Here is a 13,632-nt window from a genome sequence, read left to right as displayed (position 1 = left end):
AGTTTGGCTCCACTGGAACTTGTGTGTATCGACTTTTGGTCTCCTGAAGACGACAACAAGTCTGTGGATGTTCTCGTCATAACTGACCATTTTACCAAGTTAGCACATGCCTTCCCCTGTCAAGACCATACTGCGAAGCGGGTGGCCAAGAAGCTGTGGGAAAACTTTTTTTGTGTCTATGGTTTCCCACAGCACCTTCATTCTGAGCAGGGGGCTAATTTTGAAAGCGAGCTGATTGCTGAGCTTCTGGAGTTGTCAGGCGTTGGGAGGTCCCGAACCTCCCCATACCATCCCATGGGGAATGGGGGCACTGAACGTTTCAATTGTACTCTGGGTAGCATGTTGCGTTCCCTCCCGCCAAAGTCAAAGCACAAGTGGCCTCAAATGGTCCAAACCATGACCTTTGCCTACAACTGCACTCAGCACGAGACGACTGGCTTTGCCCCGTTCTATTTGATGTTTGGGAGGGTTCCGCGCCTGCCAGTCGATCTGTTGTTCAAGAACGTCTTGCGTGACGAGTCAGTCTGCGACTACAATGAATATGTGAAGTCTCTGGCTGCCGATTTCTAGTCTGCCATGTTGCTGGCCCAGAAGAACTCGTCTGTGGAGCGAAAACATCAGTCGGACCAGTACAACAAAAGAGTCAAGGGCTTACCTCTTTTTGTCGGTGACCGGGTCCTAGTGGCGAACAGAGGCGGAAGAGGCAAGCGGAAACTAGCCGACAAGTGGGAGCCGGATGTTCGCACTGCTGTTGCTTCCAAGCCACAGTTCCACATCTACAGGATCAGGGACCGCAATGGTTGTGTGAGGATTGTCCACAGGAACCTCCTCCTATTAGTCAACTTCCTCCCTCTCCACAACACACTGGTTATGGAGGGTGATCTTGTCCAGGGTGTTGACACAGTGACCCATGACCCCTCTATACTGCACATGCCTGATCCTGAAGTGGCAGTGTCAGAGCCTGACAGTGAGACCGAGCATTCAGGAGTGGATTCATCCTCATGGCAGAACCCGGATGAACATGATCGCACTGCTTCCTGGGTCTGTGATCAGTCCAGCCATACAGAGATGGAGAGTGTCAGTGACTTGCCTGTTGAGTGCACCCCCTCCCCTGCAGTAGATGTCCTCCCCACCGATGATGCTGCTCATCTCACACCGTACCCCGTCCCCTTGCCCCATGCCCCTCCCTTTACTGACATCCTACCTCAGAGCCCTGAGAATAGTGTTCGCTCTAGGTATGGCAGGGTAGTGAGGCCAGTTCATAGGTTGTTTGAAACCATGGTTCAGTTCAGTCCACGCTTTACTGTTGCTCCACAGTCTGCCTCCTTTTTGTTTTAGGCCTAATGTGTTTATATGGGTAGTGTAACGTAGGCCTACATTGCTGTTTGGTTCGTGTAATGTACACAGTGGAATTTGCCAATCCTTTTTTTTATTTGGTTGATTTCATTTTGTGAGTCGTCGCCCCTTTGTGCCCATTTTGGTGAGGTGTAAAAGGCACCTTGTGTTGTCCGTGGAGTGGTTTTAGATATGGTTAAGTGCTTCGCCAGTCTGTGGCCCTCCTAACCTTAGTAGGTGGCAGGTATTGCTGACTTTATTGTGGGTGATTGCAATTTGTGATATGTTCCAATTTTTGTGTAATTCTAGGGAGGTGAATGTAGCATGGTTAAAAATGTCATAACCAAAATACGTTGTATAATTACACAAAGCATCACCACATGATTATTATTATTATTATTATTATTTTCATTGCTAACATTATTATTATATCATCAGGAAACGCTTACAGTAGCCCCTCCCTGTTGTGACCCCATTTCCTGTTAGTAGCCCCAAAACGTATGTTCACCCTGACCTCTGCCTCTTTCCTGCTTTGGACATGTAGAAAGAGGTATGTGTTCATTTTTGTCTGGTCCTGTAATTTATTTTATCCATTCCTAATGTGTCTTATGTCTAATGTGGGTCCTAATTATTGCGTAGGCTACAGTAGGAGCTGATCTGAAGTTTCCTGAAACCTGTCCTGTTTTGTTTATATGCGACAGGTATGTTTTATTTCTTTTTGTATAAAATTGTGTTGCTAGCTGTGCGCTCTTTCCCGCTTTGGACATGTAGAAAGAGGCTACAGTAGGAGCTGATCTGAAGTTTCCTGAAACCTGTCGTTTTGTTTATATGCGACAAAATACAGATCCCATGCATGAGAGAAGTTGTCCTGTCTTTCCTACACAACGCAAAGGAAAAAGTACACCGGTCACACTTGTCTGTTCATTACCCAGTATATATTCCGGTCCATTAGCCTTTCTTGTTTGCCAGATCGTAATTTTTGCTGCCTGCCTGCTTCGTATCCTGCCTGATTATATGTATTGCCTTTTTATCAGTAAAGTCAATCTTCTGCTTATCTCTTGCCTTTGCTCAGTGATTCTGCATGTGGGTCGTCTGATCTGTGACAATATTATCTTGTATAGTTTTTTGTCTTTAATTTTTTCATTTAAAATGCGTTTTTTTCACGATTTCACATGGTATACCTGGGGCTTAGTTCAACACTTTGGCTCAGAGCGAATTGCTTAGTTAAACACTTGTGATAAGGTAAATACCACACACACACACACACACACACACACACACACACACACACACACACACACACACACACTTGCTTGCTGGTTGTCCATCGTGCCCGATGATGACCATCTTCTTCTATTTGTGGGTCCTTTGATGGCTGACTAGTCCGATCCTGGATATACAGTTGCGGTTGCAGACCGGGCATGTAATAGTGGTGTGGGGGGGGGGGGTAGCTTTGTGAGCATGCCTCTTCGCACGCTTTGCTACACGGTGTTGTGTGCGCTGGTTTTCCATGTACTTCACTCCCTTTGAGATGTGAGAGCGCCAGGTTGTGCGGCAGAAAGCAAGTTCCTCCAAAGAAGAGGGGCTGATCTGACATCTTTTTAGTGTGGTCTTCATTTGGCCTTTGAACCGCTTCTTCTGCCCACCAGCAGTGCGCTGGCGAAGGCGCAGTTGGCCGTAGAGGACTTTTCGTGGGAGTCGTTCGCTGGGCATGCGAATAACATGCCCAAGCCACCTGAGTTGATGGTGTTTTAGGGTAGACTCCACGCTGCAGCTGCCTGCCCGCCCCAACCCCTCTGTGCGTGGCACTCTGTCCTCCCAAGTAATGCCGAGGATCCTCTGGAGACATTTTACATGGAAGGCCTCCAGGCGTCTGAAATGGTGGCTGTAGATGGTCCATGCCTCACATCCATAGAGTAGTGTGGAGCTGCACACTGCTCTGTAAACAAGCACTTTGGTGTGGAGATTGAAGTTGCTGTTTTGGAAAACCCTTCTCCTTAGACGGCCAAAAGATGTTGAGGCTTGTTTGAGGCGGTGCTGAATCTCATCGTCTATTGTGCAGGTGTCGGATAGTATACTTCCCAGATATTTGAAGGCAGGAACAGTGGCCAGTTGTTGCCCTTCTGCTGTGAAGGTTGTTGGGTGGTTTGGGAGGCCGGCAGTCAACTGAAAGATTACCTCTGTCTTTTGGGTGTTAATAATCAGTCCCATTCTCCTGTATGCAGTTACAACTGCCGACAGAGTGTTTTGTAGGGCTTCTGGTGTGTGAGCTACCAGGGCACAATCGTCGGCATACTGTAGCTCAATAATGGTCTCAGAGGTCAACTTGGTGGTTGCCTGAAACCTCCTGATGTTGAATAGGTTTCCATCGAGCCTGAAGTCAATGGTAACGCCAGCCTGCTTCTCCAGCCTCCTTCGTAACAGTGTTGTAACAGAGACTAAGAATATTTTGAACAGGACTGGGGCTAGCACACAGCCTTGTCTGACTCCAGTCTGCACACCAAAGGGCTCAGAACTACAGTTCCCCACTACCACTCGGGCCATCATTCCTGAGTGAAACTGTCCAAGAATGGTAAGAAACTTGAGTGGACATCCAAATTTCTTCAGGACTTGCCACAGCAGGGCCCGGTTAATTGTATCAAAGGCCTTTGAGAGGTCTATGAATTAGATCCTTGTGCTGTTCTCTGCATTTCTCCTGGAGCTGGCGTATGACAAAGATCATGTCAACGGTCCCTCTATCCTTTCGGGAGCCGCATTGTGACTCTGGTATGACCTGTTCGGCTATTGCGAGCGTTAGTCTGCGGAGCATGATCTTGGCTAGAACCTTTCCTGCAATGGCCAGCAGTGAAATACCCCTACTGTTGGAGCAGATGGATTTGTCTCCTTTGTTTTTATAAATGGCCACAATGTTGGCATCTTTCCACTGTTGGGGGACACACTCGCGACCCCACACCTCAAGGATATAGAGATACAGTGTCCTCGTACAGAGGTAGCCTCCTTCCTTGAGGATTTCAGCTGGAATATTATCAGGTCCAGGGGTTTTGTTGTTTTTCAGGGTCTTGACTGCATGTAGGATTTCTTTAAAAGATGGTGGGAGGTCTAGGTCTTGCAAGGTAGGCTGTTCAGGGAGTTCTGCCAGTACAGTTGAGTCCACTGGGGTGGGCTGGTTGAGCAGGGTGTTAAAATGCTCGGCCCACCGCTCCACTAACAGGGCCTGATCCTTGATGAGAGTTGTTCCATCAGCAGACCTAACGGCTGTCAGGGAGCAGTTTCTGGGGCCATAGATGGTCTTAACTGCATCATAGAAACCATGCATGTCGTTCCTGTCTGCATGAGCCTGGATTTCGTTTGCTTTCAAAATCCACCACTCATTTTGCAGTTTCCGCAGAGTTGCTTGGGCCTCAGAGCGGAGGTCTTGCCATTTTTTCTTGAGAGGTTGGGATAGTGGGTTGCTGAGGGCGGCTCTCTGTGCCTTATGCATGTTGTCCAGGAGGGTGGAGATCGTTCCGGCATTGTCATCAAACCAGTCCTGATGTTTCTTGGTTTTGAAGCCAATGGATTGGGCTGCATTGTCAAAGAAGGTGGTGCTCAGAGAGGTCCACTTTTCATCCATCCCAGACTCTGAGTTGATCAGCTGTTCAATGTCAACTAAGTTGTCGGCTAGAGAACGACGGAAGGTGTTTCGGGTGTCGCTGTTGGATAGTCTGGCGCAGTGGAGTGGTTTCGTTTTTGGCCCAGATTGGCTTCTCAAGGGTCGGACATGTACTCTGACTTTTGTCAGGATCATATGGTGGTCTGTCCAGCAGTCTGCTCCTCGCATAGCTCTTGTAAGGAGCACGTCTTTAAGATCAACCCGCCTCACGATAGCATAATCAAGCAGGTGCCAGTGTTTGGATCTGGGATGCATCCAGGATGCGTTGTATTTATTATTTTGTTGGAAAATGGTGTTTGTGATGGTGAGGTCATATTCCGAGCACAGACTAAGAAGTCTTATGCCATTGGGGTTGACTTTTCCAATGCCGTGGGCGCCAATCACTCCATTCCAATTTTGCATATTCTTCCCAACTCGGGCATTAAAATCACCAAGCAAAATGACTTTGTCGCTCCTTGGGATGTTGATGAGTATATCATGGAGTGCCTGGTAGAAGCGATCTTTCTCTTCATCATGGGATGGTAAAGATGGAGCATAGGCACTTATCAAGGTGATGTATCAACATTTTGCGAGGGGTATACGGAGAGTCATAAACCGCTCATTAATGCCCACTGGTGTTTCTTGGAGTTTGGGTAAGAGACTGTTTTAATTGCAACACCAACTGCATGGATGTGTTGACCTCCTAGGGGGTATCCTTTCCAAAAGAAGGTGTAGCTCTCTCCTACTTCGTTGAGCGAGCCCTCTTCAAGGAGCCTGGTCTCACTGAGTGCCCCCACATCCACACAATAGCGCTTCAGCTCGCTGGCAATAAGTGCTGTTCTGCGTTGAGGTCTGTCCGTTCCATGGCTGATGTCCAGGAGTGTCCTTATGTTCCATGCTGCAAATCTTAGTGGTATAATGTTTGTTTTTCGACCGCATAGTGGAATGGCGACCGCATAGTGGAATGGCCCGGCAGGTGCGGTTTCCTGCCCAGGCGCAGTGTTGAGTGGGCAATTTTTGGGCCACCTTTTCTAGGCCGTTCCCCGAAAGGGGTGAGCAGTGCGGTCCCTAAATAGGGCTGCTCAGACGCACAGCGGTCTGCCGGAAACAGCTGCCACTCAATCCCAGCTGCTAACGACCGTTGCCCTGTGCCGCTGGCGTGCAGAGTTCCAACTAAGAGCTCCTAGGTCATTCAGACCTGGTCCCGTCATTGGATACTCCATCGCCGCCAGACTTTGTGAGGTCGGGGACTCAGGTAGCAGAAGATACCTGCGCAGAGATGGTTTTTAAAGTAGCATGGGGGGTGCGCTTCTCCCAACGCCACATGACTTGATTGTAGAGGAGATGGTTCCGATGGCAAGGGGGATCCCTAGACGACCGGCACCTCCACACAACTTCAGGGGGCTGCTGGAAATCCAATTTTTCGGAAATCACCTTGAAGCGTGCCGCCACAGCTTGCTTTTCTGTTGGGGTGAGCTCCCTTAGCCTTATGTCTTCCCAGACTCACCCACTAGGCAGCGGGACAGTGGTTGATAGTTGCCAGGGCGTGTCCACCAGGGTGGGCCTGCACACCATATCTCTGGGGCCCACTGCTGCTCCGAGATCCCCTGCCAAGTTAGCCTGGGGCCGCAAGACCCCAGTTACCATGTCTGGCCACGGGGAGGACTGGCAGGAGTCTTGGTGAAGGAGAGGCTATGTACTGGCAAGGGAAGGCTTACACGCTAGGATGCTTCCCTATTCGCCACAAAGGCTAGCCAGCGGCAGCAAGCTAAGGGTGGGAGGGAGACAAGCGGGTTGGAAGAACACATGCACCTTCCCTCCATCTACACGCTGCTGCACTAGACGCATCACAACAGCCTGTGTGTATGTACACACACACACACACACACACACACACACACACACACACACACACTCACACACACACACACATCAACAGGGATACAAGAAAAAAGATTTTAGTGTAAGATTTTAATATGCATTAAAATCTTTTTTCCTGTATCCGTGTGGACATTCTGCTCCCCATTAGTCGAGCACTCGACACCATTGACGGTTTAGGAAAAAAAATGCTATATACTTAGTTGTTGATATTCTGCTCGTCATTAGTTGAGCACTTATAACAACACCATAGACGATTTCAGAAAACAACGCTATATAAACTTAACACAAAATGTAAGGAAATTTGTGTTTGGTAGATTATTTCTTTGTTGTAACGATGCTTCTTGGCATAAATCTTATATCAGGCAACTGATTGTCAGCACCTGGGGTACCAGAAGCTCAAAACAAGAGTCAATAGCAACAGCAAAGTAAGCTGTTTGGCATTGGCAGGGAAGTTTGGCAAATGTTTCATGGGCGCAACCCACATACTCAGCTCTGCTGTTCATCCCACAAATGCATGTTCCTTACACATGTGGCCCCATTTAAAAGGGAAATAAACAGGCTTTCCAACGGTATAAGATTTATTGCCAAGAAGCATTGTTACAACAAAGAAATAATCTACCAAACACAAATTTCTGGAATTTTTGTGCTAAGTATATATATATATCGTTTGTCGTTTGCTGAAAACGTTGCATCGGTTGCTCGCTCCTGCAGATTTCTCCTCTATAACATCAGGAGGATTCGCCCATTCCTCACCGACGAGATGGCACAGGTGCTCATCCAGGCTCTGGTCATCTCCCGGCTGGACTACGGCAACTTCCTCCTTGCTGGCGCCCCGGAGTCGGCCATCAGACCTCTGGAGCTTGTTCAGAAAGCTGCAGCTCATCTGGTGTTCAACCGCCCTAAGTTCTCCCACACAACTCCCCTTCTCGTGTCCCTACACTGGCTACCAGTTGCTGCTCGCATCCAGTTTAAGACTCTGGTGCTAGCCTACAGGGCAGTGAAAGGAACAGCTCCTTCCTATCTCCAGGCCATGGTCAAGCCCTACACCCCCGCCCGACCACTTCGCTCTGCTGCCTCGGGACGCCTGGTTGCCCCATCGCTCAGAGGCCCTTGCTGCTGATCGACCCGGTCGCGGCTCCTGTCCTGGCCCCATAGTGGTGGAAAGAACTCCCCATTGATGTCAGGACAGCGGAGTCGCTGCCCATCTTTCGGCACAGGTTGAAAACTCACCTCTTCAAGAACTACTACCCAGTTACTTGTTCTTAGCACTTATTGTATTCACTCATTAAAAAAAATAAAAATCTCTTTCTTGCACTTTTATTTTAGCACTGGTTTTGCTCTTAGATGCTTGTTTAGATGCACTTATGACCTCTGATGACTAGTAGTTCTCCTTATTTCCTACATTAAATGACGCACTTATTGTAAGTCGCTTTGGATAAAAGCGTCTGCTAAATGACTGTAATGTAATGTAATGTAATGTAATATACAGCGCATCCGGAAAGTATTCACACCCCTTCACTTTCCCCACATTTTGTTATGTTACAGCCTTATTCCAAAATGGATTCAATTCCTTTTTTTAATCAATCTACATACAATACCCCATAATGACAAAGCCAAAAAGTTTTGTGGAAATTTTTGCAAATGTGTTAAAAATAAAAAAACTGAAATATTGCATGTACATAAGTATTCACACCCTTTACTCAGTACTTGGTTGAGGCACCCTCGGCAGCGATTACAGCCTCAAGTCTTCTTGGGTATGAAGCTACAGGCTTGGCACAGCTTTATTTGGGGTATTTCTCCCATTCTTCCTCTGCAGAGCCTCTCGAACTCTGTAAAGTTAGATGGGGAGCGTCGCTGCACAGCTATTTTCAGGTCTTTCCAGAGATGTTCAATGGGGTTCAAGTCTGGGCTCTGGCTGGGCCACTCAAGGATATTCACAGACTTGTCCCGAAGCCACTCCTTCGTTATCTTGGCTGTGTGCTTAGGGTTGTTTTCGTGTTGAAAGGTAAACCTTCGCCCCAGTCTGAGGTCCTGAGCGCTCTGGAGCAGGTTTTCATCAAGGATCTCTCTGTACTTTGCTCCATTCATCTTTCCCTCGATCCTGACTAGTCTCCCAGTTCCTGCCGCTGAAGAACATCCCCACAGCATGATGCTGCCACCACCATGCTTTACTGTAGGGATGGTATTAGCAAGGTGATGAGCGGTGCCTGGTTTCCTCCAGACGTGACGTTTGGCATTCAGGCCAAAGAGTTCAATCTTGGTTTCATCAAACCAGAGAATCCTGTCTCTCATGGTCTGAGAGTCCTTTAGGTACTTTCTGGCAAACTCCAAGCGGGCTGTCATGTGCCTTTTACTGAGCAGAGGCTTCCGTCTGGCCACTCTACCATAAAGGCCTGATTGGTGGAGTGCTGCAGAGATGGTTGTCCTTCTGGAATGTTCTCCCATCTCCACAGAGGAACGCTGGAGCTCTGTCAGAGTGACCATCGGGTTCTTGGTCACCTCCCTGACCAAGGCCCTTCTCCCCCGATTGCTCAGTTTGGCTGGGCGGCCAGCTCTAGGAAGATTCCTGGTGGATCCAAACTTCTTCCATTTATAAATGATGGAGACCAATGTGCTCTTCGGGACCTTCAAAGCTGTAGAAATTTTTTTGTACCCTTCCCCAGATCTGTGCCTCGATACAATCCTGTCTTGGAGGTCCACAGACAATTCCTTTGACTTCATGGCTTGGTTTCTGCTCTGACATGCACTGTCAACAGTGGGACCTTATATAGATACGTGTGTGCCTTTCCAAATCATGTCCAATCCATTGAATTTACTACAGGTGGACTCCAGTCAAGATGTAGAAACATCTCAAGGATGATCAGTGGAAACAGGATGAACCTGAGCTCAATTTTGAGTGTCATAGCAAAGGGTGTAAATACTTATGTACATGCAATATTTCAGATTTTTATTTTTAATAAATTTGCAAAAAATTCTACAAAACCTTTTTCACTTTGTCATTATGGGGTATTGTGTGTAGATTGATGAGGGGAAAAAAGGAATTTAATCCATTTTGGAATAAGGCTGTAACATAACAAAATGTGGGGAAAGTGAAGAGGTGTGAATACTTTCCAGATGCACTGTATAAACCCGGTGGTAAAGGGGTATTAGCGTAGAACAGAAATAAATTCATTTAAATCCTTATAAACTCAGAAACCACGATTCAAGTCCCTATTTATGTTATTGTGACGTTTATGCTACACTTTAAGAATGGGCTGTGTATTGCAGACACTATCACTCGTCAGGAAGTGAACAATGTTCGTTGTGGCCACGTTTTTTTGGACCATGCATAGCAGAGAAAACGAAAAATTGCAGACCAGATGATGGTGAGGGTTTTGTGTCCGCCATAAGATCGTTCAACCTTTGAGAAGCTGCCACTGCTGTATTTATTGTATTTGTAATTGTATTTATGCAAGTATTTTTTTTTTTTGTATTTCAAGCTGCATTTAACTGAAGCGATTGTTCCCTCCCAAAAACAAACAACAAAAAAACTATCACACCCACAGAGCTAAAGTGGGATGTTGTGAACCCCTTAACTTTTATCCATCCACATTTTTACTATCAAAATAAAGACCCTAAAATTGTAATTGAATGTTCCGTGTGTAATTCCCCCAGCTTCAACTTTTGGTACCAGGAGTGGGGTCCCTATTGTGATACTTTCAAAAAATTTTGTGAATACAGCTCAAAATAAATAAATACGGTAATGGTGAAGAGTGGCCCAGCTGTCCCCTTGAAATAGAGGAAGCAGTGCCTGGTGTGCCAGAGAAGTCCTGGGAGAAGACTGGGAATCCAGAGTTTAGAGAAGACGTCACTAGAGTCCCTACTTTAAGTCTACCCTGCTGCCCTGTCTCTACCCTTTGTCAAAGTGTATGAGACTAGACTGGACTTTGAAAAAAAAATAAAAATGGAAAAATGTCAACAGTAAATGAGGAGTGAAAGTGAGGTAGAAGAAATTGATGTACAGGCACAGATTAGAGAACTGATTCGAAAATAGGAACAAATAATGAATGCAGTTGCCTCAGTGAATGATGCACCCACTAGATGCTACGTTTATGTTCCTAGAGAACGTCACATTTTGCCATTTGGTGGTGATTTTGATGAAGATGGGAGATCTGTTGATGATTTTATTGAAGCGGTTAAACATGTTTTACATGCAAGAAATCAATCTGCTCCTGAACAGTTTGATTTTGTCATGTCCCTCCTGAAAGGGCCAGCCTTAAAGGAGGTGTGTTTGAGAAATGATGGTAGAACTGATCAGGTAACTGACCTCTAACTATTTCAATGAAGCTTTTGGGGACAAACGTAGTGCTTCTCAGTTACTGCAGAGCATTTATAGCTGTAAACAGAGGGAATGTGAGAACATGCGTGACTTTTCACATGCTTTCTCACAAGCCCTAACCTTAGTGCCGAAACAACGTCCTGGTTCTGTAGCTAATGGAAAAGTGATACTCGGGGATCAGTTTGTTGAGGGAGTCAGAGACCATTTATTGAAACGAGAACTCTGTAAATATATCAGAACTCACCCAAATGCTATTATGATAGAAGTGCGTGAAGAAGCTCACTTATGGACTATGGAGGAGTCAGGAGAACATGTAGAGGTGACTACAATGAAAAAAATGGGCTCTATCTCACTACCGATGTGCATTGTACAACAGTTACAGGCAGTGAGAAGACAGTCTCTCTAGAGGATGTAATGAAAATCATTGCAGAGAAAGGCGAAGCCATCAGTAAATTAACACAGATAGTCCAGGATTTGGCTATGCAGACCAAGGGCACTGTTGCCTTTTTAGATAGCAAACCTAGAGCTCAGCCTAAATTCACAGATGAGGTAAGCTGATATGTTTCAAGTGCCAGACTGTGTGACATATTGCTAAGAATTGCAGATAGAAGCGTCACAATACTTCTACAGACCTTGCCTTCACACATGCTCTGGGTAACGAGACCCCCCCCCTTGTAGAGAGTCAGGCAATTCGGGAGCAAATAGACGACTCACAGAAAGGACAAACAACCTGAGACAAGGTGACAGAGCGTGCAATAGGAAAATGCCCAGTAAAAGAGCTTAACATCGGTGATACTACAGCACATTGTTTAGTGGATACTGGTAGCAATGTAAGCACCATCACTGAAAAGTTCTTTTGGAAGCACTTGGAAGGGAAGGCTATGCAGTCCACCTCCAGTTGGCTTCGAATAACTGCTGCAAATGGACTAGAGATACCTTATCCAGGTTACCTTGAATTGGAAGTTGAAGCAGATTGTGGCTTTTTGGTTGTGAAGAACTCTACGAGCACCCATATGACAGAACCCTGTATCATTGGTGTGCATATCATTCGCAGGTGTTGGCAGTTAGTTCAATATGAATTTGATACCACACAGGGTGGTACATTCGATTCAGAATGCAAAACTGTGTTTCAGCAAATGCAGAAATGCAATGTTGATAAGAAAGACATTGCTAGAGTCGCTAGTGGAGATAAGGTACACATACCTGCATCATCCGTAGCCACTATTATGGTAAGGGGAACCCTTAAGGGGCTGAGAAAAGTGCTCAACTGCTGGTAGAACCTGAGAACACACCGCTCCCTCAAGGTCTGGCGGTCATTCCAACGTTGGTGAGTGGTCAGCGTCAAATCTTTCTAGTCCAAGTTGTCAGTTTCTAACAAGAGGATGTGTGGCTCTGCCCAAGAACCCAGCTGGGTATTGTATGTCGAGTTGAGAGTGTTGACAGTGAACAGATCTGTGAAGTAAATTTTCAGTGCATCTCTGCTGATGTTGAGCAGGTCACAGTGGAGAAAATTGATTCTGGTGCTCAGAGTAGAGTGCAGTCAGTTATTGTCAAGTTTAACATTGGTGGCACAGTTGAAGAGAGAAACAAACTATGTGAGTTACTAGCTAAGTACAGTTAAGGTCAACATTATTAGGTTCCTTTATGAAATCAAACAAAACCCTTAACTTTTCCATGGATATGACCATAACCAAAAGTGTTCATAGTTTAATGGCTTCCAAAAGATCAAAGACAAAATCTCCACTAAGCTTGATTAAGATATTTTACTGATGCCTTGAATTGAAACAAAACAAAAATGACAAGGCCAAAATTATTAGCCCTCTGACAATTAATAGTCAATAGTGTAACCTTTCTGACTCACAATTCACAACAACCTCTTATGGTAGCTCCTAACTAGGTGGGCACATGTCTCTTGAGGAATCTCGGCCCATTCTTCCATGGCAAATTGTTCCAGCTCATTCAAATTGCGTGGCTTTCCAGCATGGACATTAACCTTGAGCTCCCGCCACACATTCTCAATAGGATTGAGATCTGGGCTCTGAGAGGCCCACTCCAGGACCTTGCTTTTGGTGTCCTTCAAAAAGTTTTGGACTAACTTGGATGTATGCTTCGGATCACTGTCTTGCTGGAAGACCCAGCAAGCTAGACTGGCAGCAGATGTCTTTACATGATCCTTCAAAATGTCAACGTAATCTTCTTTCTTCATGATCCCATGCACCCCAACAAGGTTCCCTGTGTCTGAAGCAGCAAAACAGCCCCACAGCATTATGCTCCCACCACCATGTTTAAATGTGGCAACTGTGTTTTTTGGGTTGAAGGCCTCTCCCTTCCTACGCCAAACAAAAGCAACATCCATGTGCCTAAACAGTTCAAGTTTAGTCTCATCAGAGCAAAGGACAGACTTCAAAAACTCATGCCTATGTTTCAGATGTTCACGGACAAACTTCAGTCTGACTTTGATGTGCCG

The 13,632-nt window shown here is 46.1% G+C and overlaps 1 pseudogene; it reads left to right on the top strand.

Moving 5' to 3' along the window:
* The first annotated feature begins 576 nt into the window (after nt 1-576).
* Nucleotides 577-13,632, top strand: part of LOC130134020 (cytochrome b-like) — a 54,051-nt pseudogene continuing 40,995 nt past the window's right edge.

Source organism: Lampris incognitus, unplaced genomic scaffold (assembly GCF_029633865.1).
Source record: "Lampris incognitus isolate fLamInc1 unplaced genomic scaffold, fLamInc1.hap2 scaffold_73, whole genome shotgun sequence".
Lineage (NCBI taxonomy): Eukaryota > Metazoa > Chordata > Actinopteri > Lampriformes > Lampridae > Lampris > Lampris incognitus.
The sequence above is the reverse complement of the archived record's forward strand: the minus strand, read 5'-3'. Positions and strand labels throughout refer to the sequence as shown.